Raw genomic sequence first — 20309 nt, 5'->3', positions numbered from 1 at the left:
TATGAGGCACAAATGAGTAAGGTCAAAATTGATCGAAACTTCATACATCTGCAGAAGAATGTAGGACCTGCTTAGATGCAGCGTATATGGGAGCAATGCAGTCTACAGTGTGACCGTAAATTTCGGCTTCAGGCGACGCCCATGAAGTGAAGAAACGTCAGTAATAAGAGAATGCTTGGAGGAAAGAGCTATTATCACTCTTCGATTGTTGAACAAAGACTGAAATTTAAGTCTGTAAGTGAGAAACTTAGCTCTATCCGAACAAGCCTCGGAAGGCCCGGCGGTACCGCCTGGCGTCCACGTCATCCTGAGCCGATAGGTTTCACTGGATGCAAATATGGAGGGGCATGTGGTCAGCACACAGCTCTACCGGCCATTGTCAGTTTTCGTGATCGGAGCCGCTACTTATCACGTAAGTAGTTCATAAATTGACCTCACAAGGGCTGATTGCACCCCTCTTGCCAGCAGCACTCGGCAAACTCGGACAGTGACACATCCAAGTGCCAGCCAAGCCCGACAGCACTGAACTGCGGTGATCTGACGGGAACCGGTGTTAACAACTGCGGCAAGGCTGCGTATAAGAGAATGAATTATCTCTGAGAACTTGTACTGTAATTCATCTTCTCGTACACAGCTTCTCGTTAGGACGATGGCTCATATGTCTAATGAGTGGATATAAGAAGACACTGCAATGCGACCCATTGACTGTTTGACTACATACAGTTTGTGACTGTTCAAGCTTTCCCGACTGATATGTTGTAAATAGTCTTCACGGGTTTGCCGCCGGATCACGTAGTGCAAATTCCTCAATAATTCCTCGGAGCAACTGTCCGACATCTTCAGGTGGTTCAACCTTGCTGGTGGCTAGGTACGACTGACGGTATTCGCACGTCGACGCCCGTTTCTAGAACAAGCGCGCGAAGAATGCACAGGCGCGGAAATGGCGCATGCGCAATGATTTGCAGATAGATGGTGCCATATTCAAACTCCCTCTTCCGAAAATCGCAGAGCGGCTCTCCTGCGCGTGCGCTGTACGCTGCGTTTGTCAACAGTGTGGTTAGACGTTACTCACCAACGACCGTACTAGACCAATGTTATGACTGGCCTGTTATCGGAAGAAACTTGATTTTCGCGTCGTGGTTTAATAGCAGCCAATGCAGAGTTCCAAGCTGTGCTCAGTTGAAATCCCGTATCCTTGTTGATGAGATTATCGGCTGTACGGGTATGTATCGCTTCGTTAATGACGCAGTCCCAGAAAGATGATGCCGGGGATAAAACTTCCGTCTTTGCATAAATCATACGATGTCCTGTATTCAGGCAGTGTTCCACAATTGCCGCCTTTTCCGGTTGACGAAGGCGTATATGACGCTGATGTTCATCGCAGCGTTCTTGTACTGTGCGGCATGTCTGACCTATATATGCTGCCCTACATTGACAAGGAATCTTGTACACACCACATTTCTCAGGCCCAGGTCGTCCTTAAACGAACCCAATAAGTTTCTCAGTTTTGCAGATGGTTGAAAAACACACTTAATTCAATATCTTCCGGGGACCCTTCCGATTCTTGACGACATGGCACCAAAATACGGCAAAAAGGCCAAAGTGATGGGTGTCTTCGTACCTTCATTCCGCTTCATAGACTGAACTCGCCTGGGTCTGAATGCATTACGTATCAGTCTCTCACTATAACCGTTTTGTCGGAACACTGTCTTCAAATGCTGTATTTGACTCGACAGGCTTTCAGTATCACATACCACATGTGCTCTATGAACTAACGTACGTAATGCACTGCCGCACTGTGCAGGATGATGGGGGCTTGTGGCCTGCAGATATAGATCTGTATGCGTTGGCTTGCGGCAGACGCTGTGTCCCAAGATTCCATCTGCTTTCCTTCGTACCAAAACATCCAGAAAAGTTAAAGTACCATCTTTTTCCACTTCCATTGTGAATCTTATATTCGGAAGGAGCGAATTCAGATGCTGAAGAAACATAGGAAGTGTACCAAGTCCATGTGGCCTCACAATAAATGTATCATCCACATACCGCAGAAAACAAGAGGGTTTGAGAGTGGCTGACTGTAGTGCTTTTTCTTCCATAAAATAATTGGCCACCACAGCAGTCAGAGGGCTTCCCATGGCAACAACGTCCACTTGTCCACTTGTTCAAAATATTGATCGTGAAGTAAGAAGTATATTGAAGTAAGTTGCCAAATACCTGACATCACTATTGGCAGCTCTCGCAGGCAAGTGAGACCATCACATTCGAAGCCCTGAAGATTTCACAGGTCGCCTGAAAACTCTTAAATTGCAACCGTCGGACCTCTTAGTAAGTTTCGATGTTGTGTCTTTATTTATAAAGGTGCCCTTGCAGTTATCTTTGGAGCTCATTGGCAACAAGTTTGAGGAAGACATAGTAGCATTATTTAAACATGTGCTTACTTCAACATAGCGGATATCTCTTCCTTCCATTTCCATAAGGAGGGATCTATACATGCCAGACGGATTTGTTCTATTAACAGAAGTGATTTCGAACCACGTCCAGAAGCAATTGTCTTTGTTCAGTATTTCACAGAAAATGCCATTAATCGAGAATACAGAATAAAGCAGCTGGCGGGTTTCCAGCACTCTTCCAAAGTCAGCCATCTAGTCTGCGTGTCAATCAAAATGACAGTCTCCAAAGCAACTAAAATAGGAGCAAACAGGCAACAATGAGTAAATGAATTGTTTGCGGCAGTCTATGACTTAAGATGTTGTTTCAGTGATCTGCTTCATTATTGAGGTAAAGGTTTTACAAGTTATTCGAAATGTTTCGTGCACATTGAATTCAAAAGTATAACTCATTATGTTGAGTCTGGTCAGATTTTGTTTCTACTTCACATTTTAAAATACGACGTTTAAGAAACTTAATCTTTTATATATGACGATCATGGTTCTGAAACAGTCTTTAATCGGATGAAGTTTCGATTGTGTTTTTCATCTGGAATGTTTCTCTTGAGGCAGAAACAACAGTCCAGAAGCACGTCCACATCCCGGCTACCTTGGTACCTCTCTTCCGTCACACTAATATATCTCTCTAATACATCTATGAAAACGCTCATCCTGCTCCTCGCTATTGTCTTCACAGTTGTCAGGGAAGTAATCTACATCTGAGCTCAGAAAATGCATCTGTATTGACATACGAGAGACAGGAACCGGGAAGTTTTGTAGGAGTTCCTCGACAGCATTCTCATATTCCTATAATTGCTAAGAAGGTTTTTCATTATTGATTTCAATGCTAAACAGGCAGTCCTCTCTGTATCCTCCACACTCTCACCGAGCTGTGCCTATTTCATAAGCTCCCTGATCAAAGAACCATCACAAACACCTGCATTAAGTTTGCCCTCAATACCACGTGCAAATTTCTGTTTTAAGAAGTTAAAACCCGTACTTCTTTGTTCATCAAACCAAGTTCATTGTGAACGGTGGAATTTTCTGAGGATTCATGAGAGCTTGTGACTTAATATTGTGCGAACCAGGTGTCTACATAGGGTTCGCCCCTCTTTATGCTAAAGACAACGTTAATGTTGAGTAGTGAACATCCTTTACTTCTGGTGTTGTACTGATGTATATCATCATTCCTTTTGAACTGCAATGTATTACTTACAACAAATTCCATAAGAGAATAAATATATTGTGAAGCAGTAGTAAAATGCCGAACTCCTTAAATAGATTTCTACACTCCTGGAAATTGAAATAAGAACACCGTGAATTCATCGTCCCAGGAAGGGGAAACTTTATTGACACATTCCTGGGGTCAGATACATCACATGATCACACTGACAGAACCACAGGCACATAGACACAGGCAACAGAGGATGCACATGTCGGCACTAGTACAGTGTATATCCACCTGTCGCAGCAATGCAGGCTGCTATTCTCCCATGGAGACGATCGTAGAGATGCTGGATGTAGTCCTGTGGAACAGCTTGCCATGCCATTTCCACCTGGCGCCTCAGTTGGACCAGCGTTCGTGCTGGACGTGCAGACCGCGTGAGACGACGCTTCATCCAGTCCCAAACATGCTCAATGGGGGACAGATCCGGAGATCTTGCTGGCCAGGGTAGTTGACTTACACCTTCTAGAGCACGTTGGGTGGCACGGGATACATGCGGACGTGCATTGTCCTGTTGGAACAGCAAGTTCCCTTGCCGGTCTAGGAATGGTAGAACGATGGGTTCGATGACGGTTTAGATGTACCGTGCACTATTCAGTGTCCCCTCGACGATCACCAGTGGTGTACGGCCAGTGTAGGAGATCGCTCCCCACACCATGATGCCGGGTGTTGGCCCTGTGTGCCTCGGTCGTATGCAGTCCTGATTGTGGCGCTCACCTGCACGGCGCCAAACACGCATACGACCATCATTGGCACCAAAGCAGAAGCGACTCTCATCGCTGAAGACGACACGTCTCCATTCGTCCCTCCATTCACGCCTGTCGCGACACCACTGGAGGCGGGCTGCACGATGTTGGGGCGTGAGCGGAAGACGGCCTAACGGTGTGCGGGACCGTAGCCCAGCTTCATGGAGACGGTTGCGAATGGTCCTCGCCGATACCCCAGGAGCAACAGTGTCCCTAATTTGCTGGGAAGTGGCGGTGCGGTCCCCTACGGCACTGCGTAGGATCCTACGGTCTTGGCGTGCATCCGTGCGTCGCTGCGGTCCGGTCCCAGGTCGACGGGCACGTGCACCTTCCGCCGACCACTGGCGACAACATCGATGTACTGTGGAGACCTCACGCCCCACGTGTTGAGCAATTCGGCGGTACGTCCACCCGGCCTCCCGCATGCCCACTATACGCCCTCGCTCAAAGTCCGTCAACTGCACATACGGTTCACGTCCACGCTGTCGCGGCATGCTACCAGTGTTAAAGACTGCGATGGAGCTCCGTATGCCACGGCAAACTGGCTGACACTGACGGCGGCGGTGCACAAATGCTGCGCAGCTAGCGCCATTCGACGGCCAACACCGCGGTTCCTGGTGTGTCCGCTGTGCCGTGCGTGTGATCATTGCTTGTACAGCCCTCTCGCAGTGTCCGGAGCAAGTATGGTGGGTCTGACACACCGGTGTCAATGTGTTCTTTTTTCCATTTCCAGGAGTGTAGTATATGATCACGAGTGAACCTCATGAGCCTCTTGTGTTAAATTTTAAGTCTTCTTTCCATTTCACAAGCTTCAGATCAAGATACGAATGTTTCTAACTTTCAAGTTTCATTTACATGTCGACATGGATAAAACAGAGAGCATTAACTGATAACGTTAAGACTTGTATGCAATGAAATATATAAAAGGTTGCAAAACAAAGTGTAAGCTACACTTATGTCTCAATTTGCTGACCTATAGTCCATTATTGAACTGCCCCCTACCTTTTGTGCAATAACAACTGTTTTAAATGTAGATTTCATCCTGAAACTTTTTTACTGTTTTAGAGTTAATCACAAAGGATCAACAATTGATAATTGAAGAGTATAGTAATGGGTTTACTTTTTTATTTGGAAGTGAAATGAGGTGAAAACATGTTAGTGTGCTATGGCTGGCGCTCCACTTGAGTCTGGCACTACTTCCTCCTACGAGGCATGATAAACTGCTGGCGAGGGAAGTGTTTATACAGCGAGTGCGAAGCAGGAAGTAAGAGTGACAGCTACGGATCGAAGTCAGCGGACGTGGTGTGGTTGGCTGTACTCCGGTGGTCCTCCGAAGTAGTACTACACCCATGTTCAGAAAAAAAAAACAGCGCACCTTGAACGACTAGAATTAGGCCATTCGTATTCACAGGACGTACATTAATACGTTCTGCAGAAATGATTAGCATTTCAATCACCTCGATTCAACATGTACCCTGCTCCCTAATCGGCGCAGAATGCGCCATGGGCACTGAAAACTTGTTCTCTGCCTGATGTCATCGACGCGTGTAAGGCGCGAATGGCGCTCTGTGGTACAGCCATCATTGCTACATTCACCTGGTTCCATAGTTCATGTGGCATTGGGTCACAGCGCTGAACCCGTCGTTTCACCATATCCCGCACATTTTTGATTGACGACAAGTCTGATGATCTGGCGGGCCAGGGCAAAAGGTTGATATCCTGTGCACGTGTTCGTGGAGCAGCATGTGGTGCATTGTCTTGCTGAAAAATGGCATCCGGGGTGTTGTGCAGAAAGGGTATGGCTATGGTTCGCAGGATATAGTTCCTTTTTTTTAGGTCATCAGTCTTTTGACTGGTTTCATGCGGCCCGCCACAAATTCCTCTCCTGTGCGTACCTCTTCCTCTCGGAGCAGCACCAGCAACCTACGTCCTCTATTATTTGCTGCATGTATTCCAATCTCTATCTTGCTCTGCAGATTTTACCCTCTGCAGCTCCCTCTAGTACAATGTAAGTCATTCCCTCATGACTTAAAAGATGCCCTATCATCCTGTCCCTTCTCCTTATCAGTGTTTTTCACACATGCCTTTCCTCTCCGATTCTGCACAGAACCTCTCATTCCTCACCTTGTCACTGCACCTAATTTTCAACATCCGTCTGTAGCACCACATCTCGTATGCTTCGATTCTCTTCTGCTCCGGTTTTTCCAAAGTCAATGGTTCACACCCATACAATGCTGTACTCCAGACTTACATTCTCAGAAATATCTTCCTCAAATTAAGGCGGATGACTGATATTAGCAGAGTTCTCTTGGCCAGGAATGCCCTTTTTGCCATTGCTAGTCGGCTTTTGATGTCCTACTTGCATCGTCCGTGACTCGTTTATTTTACTGCCTAGGTGGCAGAATTCCTTGACTTCATCTGCTTCGTGACCATCGATCCTGAAATTCGGTTTCTCGCAGTTCTCTTTTCTACTACTTCTCATTACTTTCGTCTTTCTTCGATTTACTCTCAATCCATATTCTGTACTCATTAGACTGTTCATTCCATTCAGTATATCATGTAATTCTTCTTCACTTTCACTCAAGATAGCATCGTCATCAGCGAATCGTATCATTGATATCCTTTTACCTTGAATTTTAATTCCACTCCTGAGCCTTTCTTTTATTTCCATCATTACTTCCTCGATTTACAGATTGAACAGTAGGGGCGAAAAACTGCATCCTGGTCTTACATCATTTTTAATACGAGCACATTGTTCTTGGTCGTCCACTCTTATTATTCTCTCCTGGCTGTTGTACATATTGTATATGACCCATCTCTCCCTATAGCTTACCCCTACTTTTGTCAGAATTTCGAACGTCTTGCACCATTTTACATTGTCGACAAATCCTATGAACTTATCTTGATTTTCTTTATTCTTGCTTCCATCAAGAACTGCAATGTCAGAATTGCCTCTCTCCTACCTATACCTTTCCTAAAGACAAACTGATCCTCATCTAGCACATTCTCAATTTTCTTTTCCATTCTTCTGTATAGTATTCTTGTAGGCAACTTGGTTACATGAGCTCTTAAGTTGATTGTGCGATAATTCTCGCACTTGTCCGCTCTTGCCGTTTGCGGAATTGTGTGAACGATTTTTTTCCGAAGTCAGATGGTATGTCGCCAGACTCATACATTCTACACACCAATGTGAATAGTCGTTTTGTTGCCACTGCCCTGAATTATTTTAGAAATTCTGATGGAATGTTGTCTATTTGATCTTAAGTCCTCCAAAGCTCTTTTACATTATGATTCTAGTACCGGGTCCCCTATCTCTTCTAAATCAACTCCTGATTCTTCTTCTATCACATCAGACAAATCTTCCCCCTCATAGAGGCTTTCAATGTATTCTTTCCACCTATCTGCTCTCTCCTCTGCACTTAACAGTGGAATTCACGTTGCACTCTTAATGGTATCACCCTTGCTTTTAATGTGTCCGAAGGTCATTTTGACTTTCCTGTATGCTGAGTCAGTCCTACAGACAATCTTTTTTTTTTTTTTTTCGATGTCTTCACATTTCTACTGCAGCCATTTCGTCTTAGCTTCACTGCACTTCCTGTTTATTTCATTCCTCATCGGCTTGTATTTCTGTATTCCTAAGCCTCCCGGAACATATTTGTACTTCCTCCATTCATAGATAAATTGAAGTATTTCTTCTGTCACCCATGGTTTCTTCGCAGCTACCTTCTTTGTACCTATGTTTTCCTTCCCAACTTCCGTTATCACCCTTTTTGGGGATGTCCATTCCTCTTGAGCTATACAGCCTACTGAGCTGTTCCTTATTGCTGTATCTACAGCGTTAGAGAATTTCAAGCGTGTCTCGTCATCACTTAGTACATCTGTATCCCACTTCTTTGCGTATTGATTCTTCCTGACTAATGTCTTAAACTTCAGCCAACTCTTTATCACTACTATGTTGTGATCTGAGTCTATATCTACTCCTGGGTACGCCTTACAATCCAGTATCTGACTTCGGAATATCTGATTGACCATGATGTAATCTAATTGAAATCTTCCCGTATCACCCGGCCTTTTCCAAGTATACCTCCTCTTTGTGTGATTCCTGAACAGCGTATTCGCTATTAATAGCTGAAATTTGTTACAGAACTCAATCTTTCTCCTCTCTCATTCCTTTTCCCAAGCCCATATTCTCCTGTAACCTTTTCTTCTACTCCTTCCCCTACAACTGCATTCCAGTCTCCCATGACTATTAGATTTTCATCTCCCTTTACATACTGTTTTACCCTTTCAGTATCCTCATACACCTTCTCTCTCTCTCGTCATCTTCAGCTTACGACATCGGCATGTATAGCTGAACTGTCGTTGTCGGTGTTAGTTTGCTGTCGATTTTGGTATGAATAACCTTATCACTGAACTGTTCACGGTAACACACACTCTGCCCTACCTTCCTGTTTATAACGAATCGTACTCCATTTTCTGATGCTGTTAATATTACCCTATACTCATCTGACCAGAAATCCTTGTCTTCTTTTCACTTCACTTCACTGACTCTTATTATATCTAGATTGATCTTTTGCATTTCCCTTTTCAGAATTTCAAGTTTGCCCAACCAGGTTCAAGCTACTAACATTCCATGCCCCGACTCGTAGAATGTTATTACTTCGTTGATTATTCAATCTTTGTCTCAATGGAAATCCTCCCCCTTGGCAGTCCCCACCCGGAGATCCGAATGGGGGACTATTCCGAAATCTTTTGCTGAAGGAGAGATCATCATGACACTTCTTCAGTTACAGGCCACATGTCTACATCTACATCTACATTCATACTCCGCAAGCCACCCAACGGTGTGTGGCGGAGGGCACTTTACGTGCCACGGTAATTACCTCCCTTTTCTGTTCCAGTCGCGTATGGTTCGCGGGAAGAACGACTGTCTGAAAGCCTCCGTACGCGCTCTAATCTCTCTAATTTTACATTCGTGATCTCCTCGGGAGGTATAAGTAGGGGGAAGCAACATATTCGATACCTCATCCAGAAACGCACCCTCTCGAAACCTGGCGAGCAAGCTACACCGTGATGCAGAGCGCCTCTCTTGCAGAGTCTGCCACTTGAGTTTGCTAAACATCTCCGTAACGCTATCGCGGTTACCAAATAACCATGTGACGAAACGCGCCGCTCTTCTTTGGATCTTCTCTATCTCCTCCGTCAACCCGATCGGGTACGGATCCCACACTGATGAGCAATACTCAAGTATAGGTCGAACGAGTGTTTTGTAAGCCACCTCCTTTGTTGATGGACCACATTTTCTAAGGACTCTCCCAATGAATCTCAACTTGGTACCCGCCTTACCAACAATTAATTTTATATGATCATTCCACTTCAAATCGTTCCGCACGCATACTCCCAGATATTTTACAGAAATAACTGCTACCAGTGTTTGTTCAGCTATCATATAATCATACAATAAAGGATCCTTCTTTCTATGTATTCGTAATACATTACATTTGTCTATGTTAAGGGTCAGCTGCCACTCCCTGCACCAAGTCCCTATCCGCTGCAGATCTTCCTGCATTTCGCTACAATTTTCTAATGCTGCAACTTCTCTGTATACTACAGCATCATCCGCGAAAAGCCGCATGGAACATCCGACACTATCTACTAGGTCCTGTCCTGTGGATACACGTTACGTGTCTTTAATGCGGTGGTTTCCATTGCTTTCTGCATCCTCATGCCGATGATCTTTGTTGATTCTTCCGTCTTCAGGGGCAGTTTCCCACCCCAGGGACAGAAGAGTGCCCTGAACCTCTGTCCGCTCCTCCGCCCTCATTTACGCAGGTCAAACTGGTCACACTGCCCTGGACGCACCAACTGTGATTTTTGGATGTACCCATTAGCACCCTACATCATAAGGCCTTGAGTCGGCACTGTATGTCTTGTGCGAATGCAGTCACTGCGATGCCGCTCACACTCTCTGCTGCGTACGAAAATGCGGCCATCGTTAAACAAAAACTAAACTGAGAAAACGAGAACCTGGATTCGTCCAAAAACACCATATCATGCCATTCCTGTCATTAGTGACGTCGTTCCATTCACCCTTGCCTTTTAGCATATTCTGCACCTTCGTCAAAGTCAGGCGGAGAAGTAGATGACAAGCACGTAACCCGTGCCATAATAAACGGCGACGGACTGTCACCCCTGATAGTGTATGATGTATTATACTGTCAAACTGTTACGCCAGAGCTGAGGGGGATGCAGATCTATCCTGCAATACCTTTCGCATGTGGTGTCGATCTTCTCAGGGAGAGGTCTCGGTGGTGCGACCTGCCCCATCTCGTCTTGTTCTCGGCCTTCCGTGAACCATTCTGCACACATCCGTTGCACTGGCGAAACACTTTGTCCCACACTAGCAGCAATTTCCCAGACGTGTGTATCACATTCTCCCAGGCCAATAATGCGCCCACTTTCAGACTCACTGATTTGACAGCACGGTTCACACATACGGCTGCGATGCATCCTGCACGTCTGCTCAAGCCACACTTATCCATTACCTTCGGTTTATAAAGACAGCGAGAGCAGCAGACACATTTTACCGGTAAGTGGTAATGGCCTTGAACCCGAGGGGCCGACATGGTTCAGTGCTAATAATTTCTACAGAACATACTGATGTACATGTCCTGTGAATATGAACGGTCTATCACTAGACGTTCAGGTAATCAGTTTTTCTGGGCTTGAATGTATTTTACAGCTTGTGCAATAAGCGTGAAGTGGAAGTTTGTATATACACTACTGGCCATTAAAACTGCAACATCAAGACGAAATGCAGATGATAAACGGCTTTTCTTTGCACAAATATATTTTACTAGAGCTGACATGTGATTACATTTTCACGCAATTTGGGTCCATAGATCCTGAGAAATCAGTACCCAGAACAACCACCTCTGGCCGTAATAACGGCCTTGATACGCCTGGGCATTGAGTCAAACAGAGCTTGGAAGGCGTGTACAGGTACAGCTGCCCATGCAGCTTCAACACGATACCACAGTTCATCAAGAGCAGTGACTGGCGTATTGTGACGAGCCAGTTGCTCGGCCACCATTGACCTGACGTTTTCAATTGGTGAGAGATCTGGAGAATGTTCTGGCTAGGGCAACAGCCGAACATTTTCTGTATCCAGAAAGGCCCGTACAGGACCTGCAACATGCGATCGTGCATTATCCTGCTGAAGTGTAGGGTTTCGCAGGGATCGAATGAAGGGTAGAGCCACGGGTCGTAACACATCTGAAATGTAACGTCCACTGTTCAAAGTGCCGTCAATGCGAACAAGAGGTGACCGAGACGTGTAACCGATGGCACCCCATATCATCACGCCGGATGATACGCCAGTATGGCGATGACGAATACACGCTTCCAATGTGCGTTTACCGTGATGTCGCCAAACACGAATTCGACCATCATGATGCTGTAAACAGAGCATGGATTCATCCGAAAAAATGACGTTTTGCCATTCGTGCAGCCAGGTTCGTCGTTGAGTACACCATCGCAGGCGCTCCTGTCTGTGATGCAGCGTCAAGGGTAACCGCAGCCATGGTCTCCGAGCTGATAGTCCATGCTGCTGCAAACGTCGTCGAACTGTTCGTGCAGAGGGTTGTTGTCTTGCAAACGTCCCCATATGTTGACTCAGGGATCGAGACGTGGCTGCACGATCCGTTACAGCCATGCGGATAAGATGCCTGTCATCCCGACTGCTAGTGATACGAGGCCGTTGGGATCCAGCACGGCGTTCCGCATTACCCTCCTGAACCCAATGATTCCATATTCTGCTAACAGTCATTGGATCTTGACCAATGCGAGCAGCAATGTCGCGATACGATAAACCGCAATCGCGATAGGCTAGAATCCGACAAAGGTTGCCTTCTACAGTTTCCTATAGTGCCACGTATTTTATTTCCTGATGTGTCAATATATTTTCTGTCGTCCTGTCCGTTCTTCTAGTTAGTGTTTTCCACATATCCCTTTCCTCATCGATTCTAAATAGAAACACCTTATTTCTTATCAGTCCGCAAATTTGCAACACAGACTACTTCTGTAACATCACATCTGAGACATATAATTCACGGGAGTGCATCTGGGTGATTTCGTTGACAACCACCGATATTTTGGCAGGAGCACACCCTTCCATTTTCAAGGCAAAATTTCAGCAAGTAAGCACTGTGCGAGGGAATTTAAAACTTCGGTTTTCAGAGAAAGTCCGGAAAGATAATATTCACACACACTGTGAAAACTAACACCATCACAAAACAAAGATGACCGACTTCAGAGGTTATTGATAGTGACATTAATTATCAACGAGTGAGATGGTATTAACTCTGTCCCTCAGTTTTTTGACAAGGGAGAGAGAGCAGGATTCTATTCACAATTCAAACAAAATCTACCATCTCTATTAATAATGTTACTTCCTAATTTAAATTCGACGGTTTCCTTAATAACATTAACCCAAAAACTGGAAGTACATGCCAGAATCTCCGTTTTGTTATATTCCAAAGGATGACTTGTGTCAAGGCAATGTTTTGCAATGGCGGGTTTCCTCATCTGTTGTAAGCGTGTGTGCTACTTATGCTCAATAAACCGGTCCTCCACAGTTCTGACAGTCTGACCAATATAGGACATGCACAACTGCATGGAGTACGGTAGACACCCACCTTGCGCAAACCAAGATCATCCTTTACGAAACCTGAAAGGACGCTGATCTTGGGTGGTGGTCGAAAAATACAGCTCGTATCATATTTCCGCAAAATATCACCAGTCCTGTTCGAAATGTTTCCTGCGTAAGGCAAAAGGCCGTAGACTGTCGTGGCACCTCGTTATTATCATCACTCTCCCACTGTACAGTTGGGCGGTAGCGCAACGCAGGTCGGATCTGTCGTTCACTATAACCATTCTGACGAAAGGTGAATTCAAGACGGGCTGACTCAGCTGACAAACTCTCAGGATTCAAGATGACATGGGCCATGTGAACTAGATACGAAGTACCTCTTCACGTTGAGCTAGATCAGGGGCGGGCAGGAATCCTGCATATGTGCGGTGCACTTGCACGCGTGCAGTTAGCAGGTGTTCCGCGTGCACACAGGGGCAAGCTGGCCACCCGCTTATCTCCCATCCCCACCATACCTTCTGTCCGCTCATTCCTCTGTAATGCGTTTTGTTTCCTAGCTTGCTTTATTGAGCGAATGAATAAGGTTAGTAGGAGTGCTTGAAAGAAATCATGGTTTGAAAGAGTACCTATTACCTACGATACGTTTTATTTAATTATCACAGGTGGAGTTTACAATACGTTTAATATCTGGAACAAAATTTCTACATACAGACGAACACAAACAGTTACGTAAATTTTCATCACTGACGTTTGCTCTTAACCGAGACTTATTAATTCAGCAAATGGTTTTCCAGCTCTCGCTATATTAAGCGCAGTCTTATAACTTGCACATACCGCTGGGCTATTATTGTTGTCGTCCTGAAAACTTGAAAACAGTGCTCCATAAAATGTTAGATCAGTTAGATGAGAGACATGACGAGAGAAAGTCGCAGATCTCTCGTGACAACAGCAACTACGACAAATTCAAATGGCTCTGAGCACTATGGGATTTAACTGCTGTGGTCATCAGTCCCCTAGAACTTAGAACTACTTAAACCTAACTAACCTAAGGACATCACACACATCCATGCCGGAGGCAGGATTCGAACCTGCGACCATAGCGGTCGCGCGGTTCCAGACTGTAGTGCCTAGAACCGCTCGGCCACTCCGGCCGGCCAACTACGACAGATTCATCTGGTGTCGTCAGATCGCTCTTCTTAAGCTCAGTCAATTCCCCATCCGCTCAGAATCCGACAATAAATTGTACTCGTCCTTGTGAAATTTATTATAATGGCCTTCAATACTAAACTTCCGTTGACCAGCGAGAATACTGCCACATATTAAACATTCCGAATTTTCACGTTTTTGCACTTCTCCGTTTCTTGAAATACAACGTTCACTAGATAGTGCTCGCCTCGCATCAACGTCCGCAGCTTAGCCTGGCACTACACTGCCTCAACCTGCCGGCTGTCGCCACTGCCCCGGTCGACGATTGCACGCGAGCAGCACACGTGCAGCGCTGTGCGCTCATGAGCCGCGTGCAACGTTTGCCCGCCACTGAACTAGATGGTGACGCCTATCAGCCTCCAGATACAAGTCAGTGTGAGTAGGTTTCCTATAAACGGCGTGTCCCAACGCACTATACACTTTCCTCCCGACAACGCATCAAGGAAGGGAAGACAGCCATCCGTTTCCACCTCCATCGTGAAACAAATATTCGGGTGGATTGAATTCAGATGTTCTCCTTGCCATAAGACCAGACAACAAAATTACTGTCCACTTATCTAATTAAAAAAAAGAGAGAGAGAGACAAATATTCGGGTGGATTGAATTCAGGTGTTCTCCTTGCCATAAGGCCAGATAACAAAATTGCCGTCCACTTATCTAATTGAAAAAAAAGAGAGACAGAGAGAACATGCAGGTTTCAAAGCCATCGAATACAAGGCACGTTCCTCGAAATCTTTCGTAGACAAACTGGCAATAATAGGTGACAACAGGATTCCCAACTCAACTCCGTATGTCTGTTTGTAGTACTGGTCATTGAAAAAAAGTAAGTGGAAGTCAACACGTGCTGAAATAGGTTCGTTAGCTCTGAACTAAAGCTAACCTCAGTCAACCGTTACGAATCAGATAGAGGAACACGAGTGAAGAGAGAGACCAAATCAAAACTTAACGAGAATATTAGAGTCATTCAAAAGCGTTTCCTCCAACTGACGTAAGAAACCCGCCGAGTTCTTAATGTGGTGCTCATACCGACCTACTATCGGGCACCACAGAATAGCAAGGTATTTTGCTACACGATAATTCGGAGAACTAGTGTTATTCACAACCAGATAAAGAGGACCCCCCTTCCTCATGGACCTTGGAGAGGCCATATGACCTATGGGAGAACAGCACAGTAAGAACTGAGACACCTGACAGTCTCCTGCGATAAGAACTTTTCCTCAGGCGTCTGTTAGTCATTCTGTCAACACCTGTCAGAGTTTCCCGGAAAACCGAGGTTTTAAATGCCCTTGCACAGCGCTTACTTTTTGCCGTGCGACAGCGTGTGCTGCTGTCGAAATATTGGCAGTTATCGACGACCTCACCCAGCTGCATTCCAGCAAGTTATTTGAACACTGTATGCACCGGGAGAAACTCATCTCTCACACATTTCAGATGCTTGGATTCCATTCTCATCGGGAAAGTTGATCACCAAAGTTTTTAAACATTGTTAACCACAGACATATCGCCTGGAGTGAATATTATCGATAACGTGTCCAGTTCGTCGTTTATGTCATGTTTAATGTACAGGCATGACGTATTGAATATGTAGGGTTTGAGATAACGTAAAGTCCTGTAGCGGGCCGTATCTAATCTGTGATATTACGTTCATTTCAGCCTCACTGATGTTACACTTTTCAAAAAATATGTGAAGATGGCGTCTGCAATTTATCTCACAGGTTACGTTATAAAATAAGCCCTTTCGATTAAAAAATAATATTTGGTTTCCTAAACTGCGTTATTTATGATTCTACCTCGAAAACTGGGTGTACTGCGAATGCTGCAAATGTCTGTATCGAGCGGAAAGAAACCAAAATTACGCATTCACATTCATAATTTTTTTCATATGATGGTGTGAACTATGGGATTATATTGAATCATCGTACACCTCTTTCGAATACTGGTTCGAAGTATCACTTCAGTTTTTATGTGACGGGTCGAAAAATTTAGAAGGAGAACTAAATTTGTCACTCAGTTCATCGCCATGGTCCCGAACAGGTCACAGTGTTTCATGTTCAGAGATGGACCCAGGATTCTCCACCACACAAATTCTGGAACTCTAAATAAATAAAAACAACGTTGCGAGTCGCTAAACCTTATCTGCTTTGTTTTAATTACACGTTTCAAACATGTGCCAGTTTTAGTGTTTAGCTCATCGACATTGTTCCCGTAAAACCAATCATGTCGAAATATCTGCCTAACAATACTGATAAGCCACACACCAAATTGCCACCTGATAACGCAGCAAAATGTCTGAAACGCATCCTAATTTAGAACAATGTGTTCAGTGATGAGTTACACTGGCTTTACTGGTTTGTGGTTTAAGCTCACAGTCACGGAAGCTGTCTTTATATGTAAATATATATTTTTATACCACAGAGCTTCCAGAAAGAGTTATTTTGCCGGCCAGAGTGGCCGAGCGGTTCTAGGCGCTACAGTCTGGAGCTGCGCGACCGCTACGGTCGCAGGTTCGAATCCTGCCTCGGGTATGGATGTGTGTGATGCCCTTAAGTTAGTTAGGTTTAAGTAGTTCTAAGTTCTAGGCGACTGATGACCTCAGAAGTTAAGTCCCATAGTGCTCAGAGCCATTTGAACCAAGAGTTTTTCAATAATTTTTCTGTCTTTACAGGACTGTGAAATTCTAATGGTTCGACAATATGAAAATATCTGAAAGGCAGTAAAGATCTCAACACCACGTGAAAACATAGTTTCTGTTTCTCAAGTATACCGGCCAGTCGATACTCCTATAAATACTGTGTTTGTATTACGTAGTACTTTAACTGCCTCTCCTTGAAATGTCAAATTTCAGTCATTTATTATTGGCGGATGTTTTTCTGTCTTTACAGGACTGTGAAATTCTAATGGTTCGACAATATGAAAATGTCTGAAAGGCAGTAAAGATCTCAACACCACATGAAAACATAGTTTCTGTTTCTCAAGTATACCGGCCAGTCGATACTCCTATAAATACTGTGTTTGTATTACGTAGTACTTTAACTGCCTCTCCTTGAAATGTCAAATTTCAGTCATTTATTATTGGCGGATGTTTCTAACTGTCTTCTAAACATTTGTGCTATTTGTTTCGTTCTTCGGAGCACATTTATTTTTATGAGGTTCGCATTAAACATCACACGCTCTCTGTCATAAATAAGATACACCAGTGATTCACAATAAATGAGATTATAACTAATTTATTTTCTGGAGTTTCTACATACGTACTGAAATATGTCCTCATTTACTACAGACCTAAGTTAGGAATTCTGGTGAAATCTGGTTGTGTTACACGTATGCAGAAGCTGTACTTCTCTAACAGCTACGTGCACACCAAGAACAAATCCATTCCAAATCGGAAGTTTATGAACGGGCAGAAATGGTGGAAGCGGTTTCTGTACACCAACAGGGACCAGAGGTAAGTCCTCACAAAGCCCCTACTCGCAGACGGGCTGTGTGCGCACGGATTGGCTGGGCCGTTAGTCACGCGGGAACAATACCCTACCGGCGCACACCTGGCGGTTATGAGCTTCCGATATGACCCAACACCACGCCCTGCAGCCGCGGCAACTGCTGTGAAATAAGGCGACCAGTTTCCGTTTCATACTCCAAACTCTGGCCTTAGCTCGTGCAGCAAGTGCCAACTTCACGTGTTACAACAGCTTCACCGTTTTCATCGTGCTCTACGAGTATTGTTACATTGCCGGCACCAGAATCGTTTTCGTTCAGTTTCACACATTGTGATGAGGTGACTGAAGCTAAAGCTGCTTCGAAAGTCACAGATGCGTCATATTCCTCAGAGTACGTTACGACCCAGCAAAATGACTCTGTTTTCATTTTTTTCCGTTTGGCATGGAATGTTGATAGCTGAAAGTAATTCAGCTCTTCCACGTTCAACGTACTCGTCATATGAAGTTCTCAGAATACATCTGCTACCATAGCATACGTATTAAACTGGTGACAACTTGCCTTGTGCTTACAGGACACGGTAATGAAATATCAAGAAGACAATCGTATATTCTGTAAGAGACAGCCAGATGAATATCCTTTACGAAACCCTCATTCTTACAGGTAAGAAGAGGACCAATCATTATTACGCTAGGATGTACAAGTGGGCAACAGAGATTCAAAAAAAACACAAAAACACCTCCAACAGAAAAGAAGAACGATTGAAATTAGGCAAGTTGTGGGCGTTGTTGCTAAGCAAAGAAAACAGCACTTCTCGAAGAGTTACCGGCTGACGAAGAATAATATCAGAAGTTTACCAACAGATTTCTGGTTTACACACATCGACGCGACTCCGAGACTTCCGCAGCTACTCCACAATTTTGATGTTACGTACGAGAGGCGTTCAGTAAGTAATGTAACACATTTTCTCTCGGACAGTTTTGGTTGAACAAATGCGGAATTTGTAATGGAACATAATGGAGTATTCCCTCTTCTGCCCCTATAGTTTCATGAACATCTGATAGGTAGCGGCGCCATACGTAACCTTCAAAATGATGTCCGCAAGTGAAGCCCGTTCCAGGCAGAGAGTTGTCATTCAGCGTCACAGATATCCGTCGGCGCTTGCAGAATGTCTACGGAGACCTGGCAGTGAACAAAAGCGAGGTGAGTCGTTGGGTGAGGCGTCTGTCTTCATCGTAACAAGGTCACGCGAACTAGTCCGGTCTCTCTCAAGCTGGACAACCGCCGACAGCTGTGAGTCCTGCAATATTGAACCGTGGAGACAGTCTCATTCGACGAATCACAATTAGACGCTGCTGAACTGGATGCGTCTGTTGGTAGTCTCGTCCACCAGTGTACTCAAATTTGAGTGCCCGCTAGGTTTCTCGCTCCCTAACAGAAGACCTTAAAGAGCGCCGAAGGACCATCTGTGCGGATGATGTGGATGTTAAGAAGGCTAATGATGCAACTAGGCGTTGCCCCGACGTCTACCAGTTGAGTGGTACCATGCAGGCATACAGAACCTCCAGTAAGGATGATGTAAGGCCGTCGCATCCAATACAGATTATGTTGAAAAATGTTTTTTAGCTGATAGAGTGGGGAATAATATGGTGTACTGTAACCATGAATAAAATCAAACTAAAGTCATAAAAAAACTTAAGTTCCGAACGGTTGTGAAAAGGAAACCACAGCGGAAACCAGAAACATTTTATTTGCAACAGTTAGGTACACCTTCCAGCTACTTCTATACGTAGTCGCCGCTCCAACTTCGAGTGTTGTCGTAGTGTTGTAGCAGCTTAGCAATATCCTCGCATAGAAAGCAGCCGCGTGTGCTTTGGGCCTGTTATCTTTACTGGTGTGCACCTTGTTGTCTGTGGAAAAATTTTGTCTTCATAGCCAGCGGTTCTTGTGAACAGAGATGAGACTCAGGGGGAGCCAATTACGGACTGTATTGTGGGTGACTAAACACTTCTCACAGGAGTGTCTTCAATGCCCCTGCAGTGTGCGGCCGAGAATCGGCATGAAGAAGGAGCTGCTCAACAGTTGTGTTATGTGGGCTGCATGAGACAGGCGAAATCTCTAACCAGGCCCTTATACTTGGCGGGAGACGCTATTCCCTACGTACCTTTACGTGCTCACTGTTCACTCAAAACTGAAAAGAGCGAAGCGACACGACCGACGGACATACTAGAGACACTGCCCAACACATCTGTGCATAGCTTTACTGGATTTTCCCAGTGGTTTCCATTTCGCTACCGCTCGGAACTTACTTTCTGGACAACCCTCGTATAAACAGTTCCGCTGTGCTGGCGTGCTGAGTTTTTCTGTTTGAAAACTAGTTTCGTCTTTAACGCCTCTGAGTGTGTTTCCAACAGGAGTGGAAACATACCTTCGAACATAGCCCAATGCCGAAAAAATAGAAATAATCAAAGAAGTACTATTCACGCATTTATTGAAGACCCTCGCAGCTGTGGCTGATTAGGGGTTAGCTCAATCGATACAATTCCTCGGTAACGGATCAGCAGTTATCTGTTTCCGTCACTACTGGCTTGACCCGACTGTGTTACGAGATGTCACTGATT

The sequence above is a fragment of the Schistocerca serialis genome, chromosome 1 (genome assembly GCF_023864345.2).
Source record: "Schistocerca serialis cubense isolate TAMUIC-IGC-003099 chromosome 1, iqSchSeri2.2, whole genome shotgun sequence".
Classification (NCBI taxonomy): domain Eukaryota; kingdom Metazoa; phylum Arthropoda; class Insecta; order Orthoptera; family Acrididae; genus Schistocerca; species Schistocerca serialis.
This window is presented reverse-complemented; position numbering follows the sequence as displayed.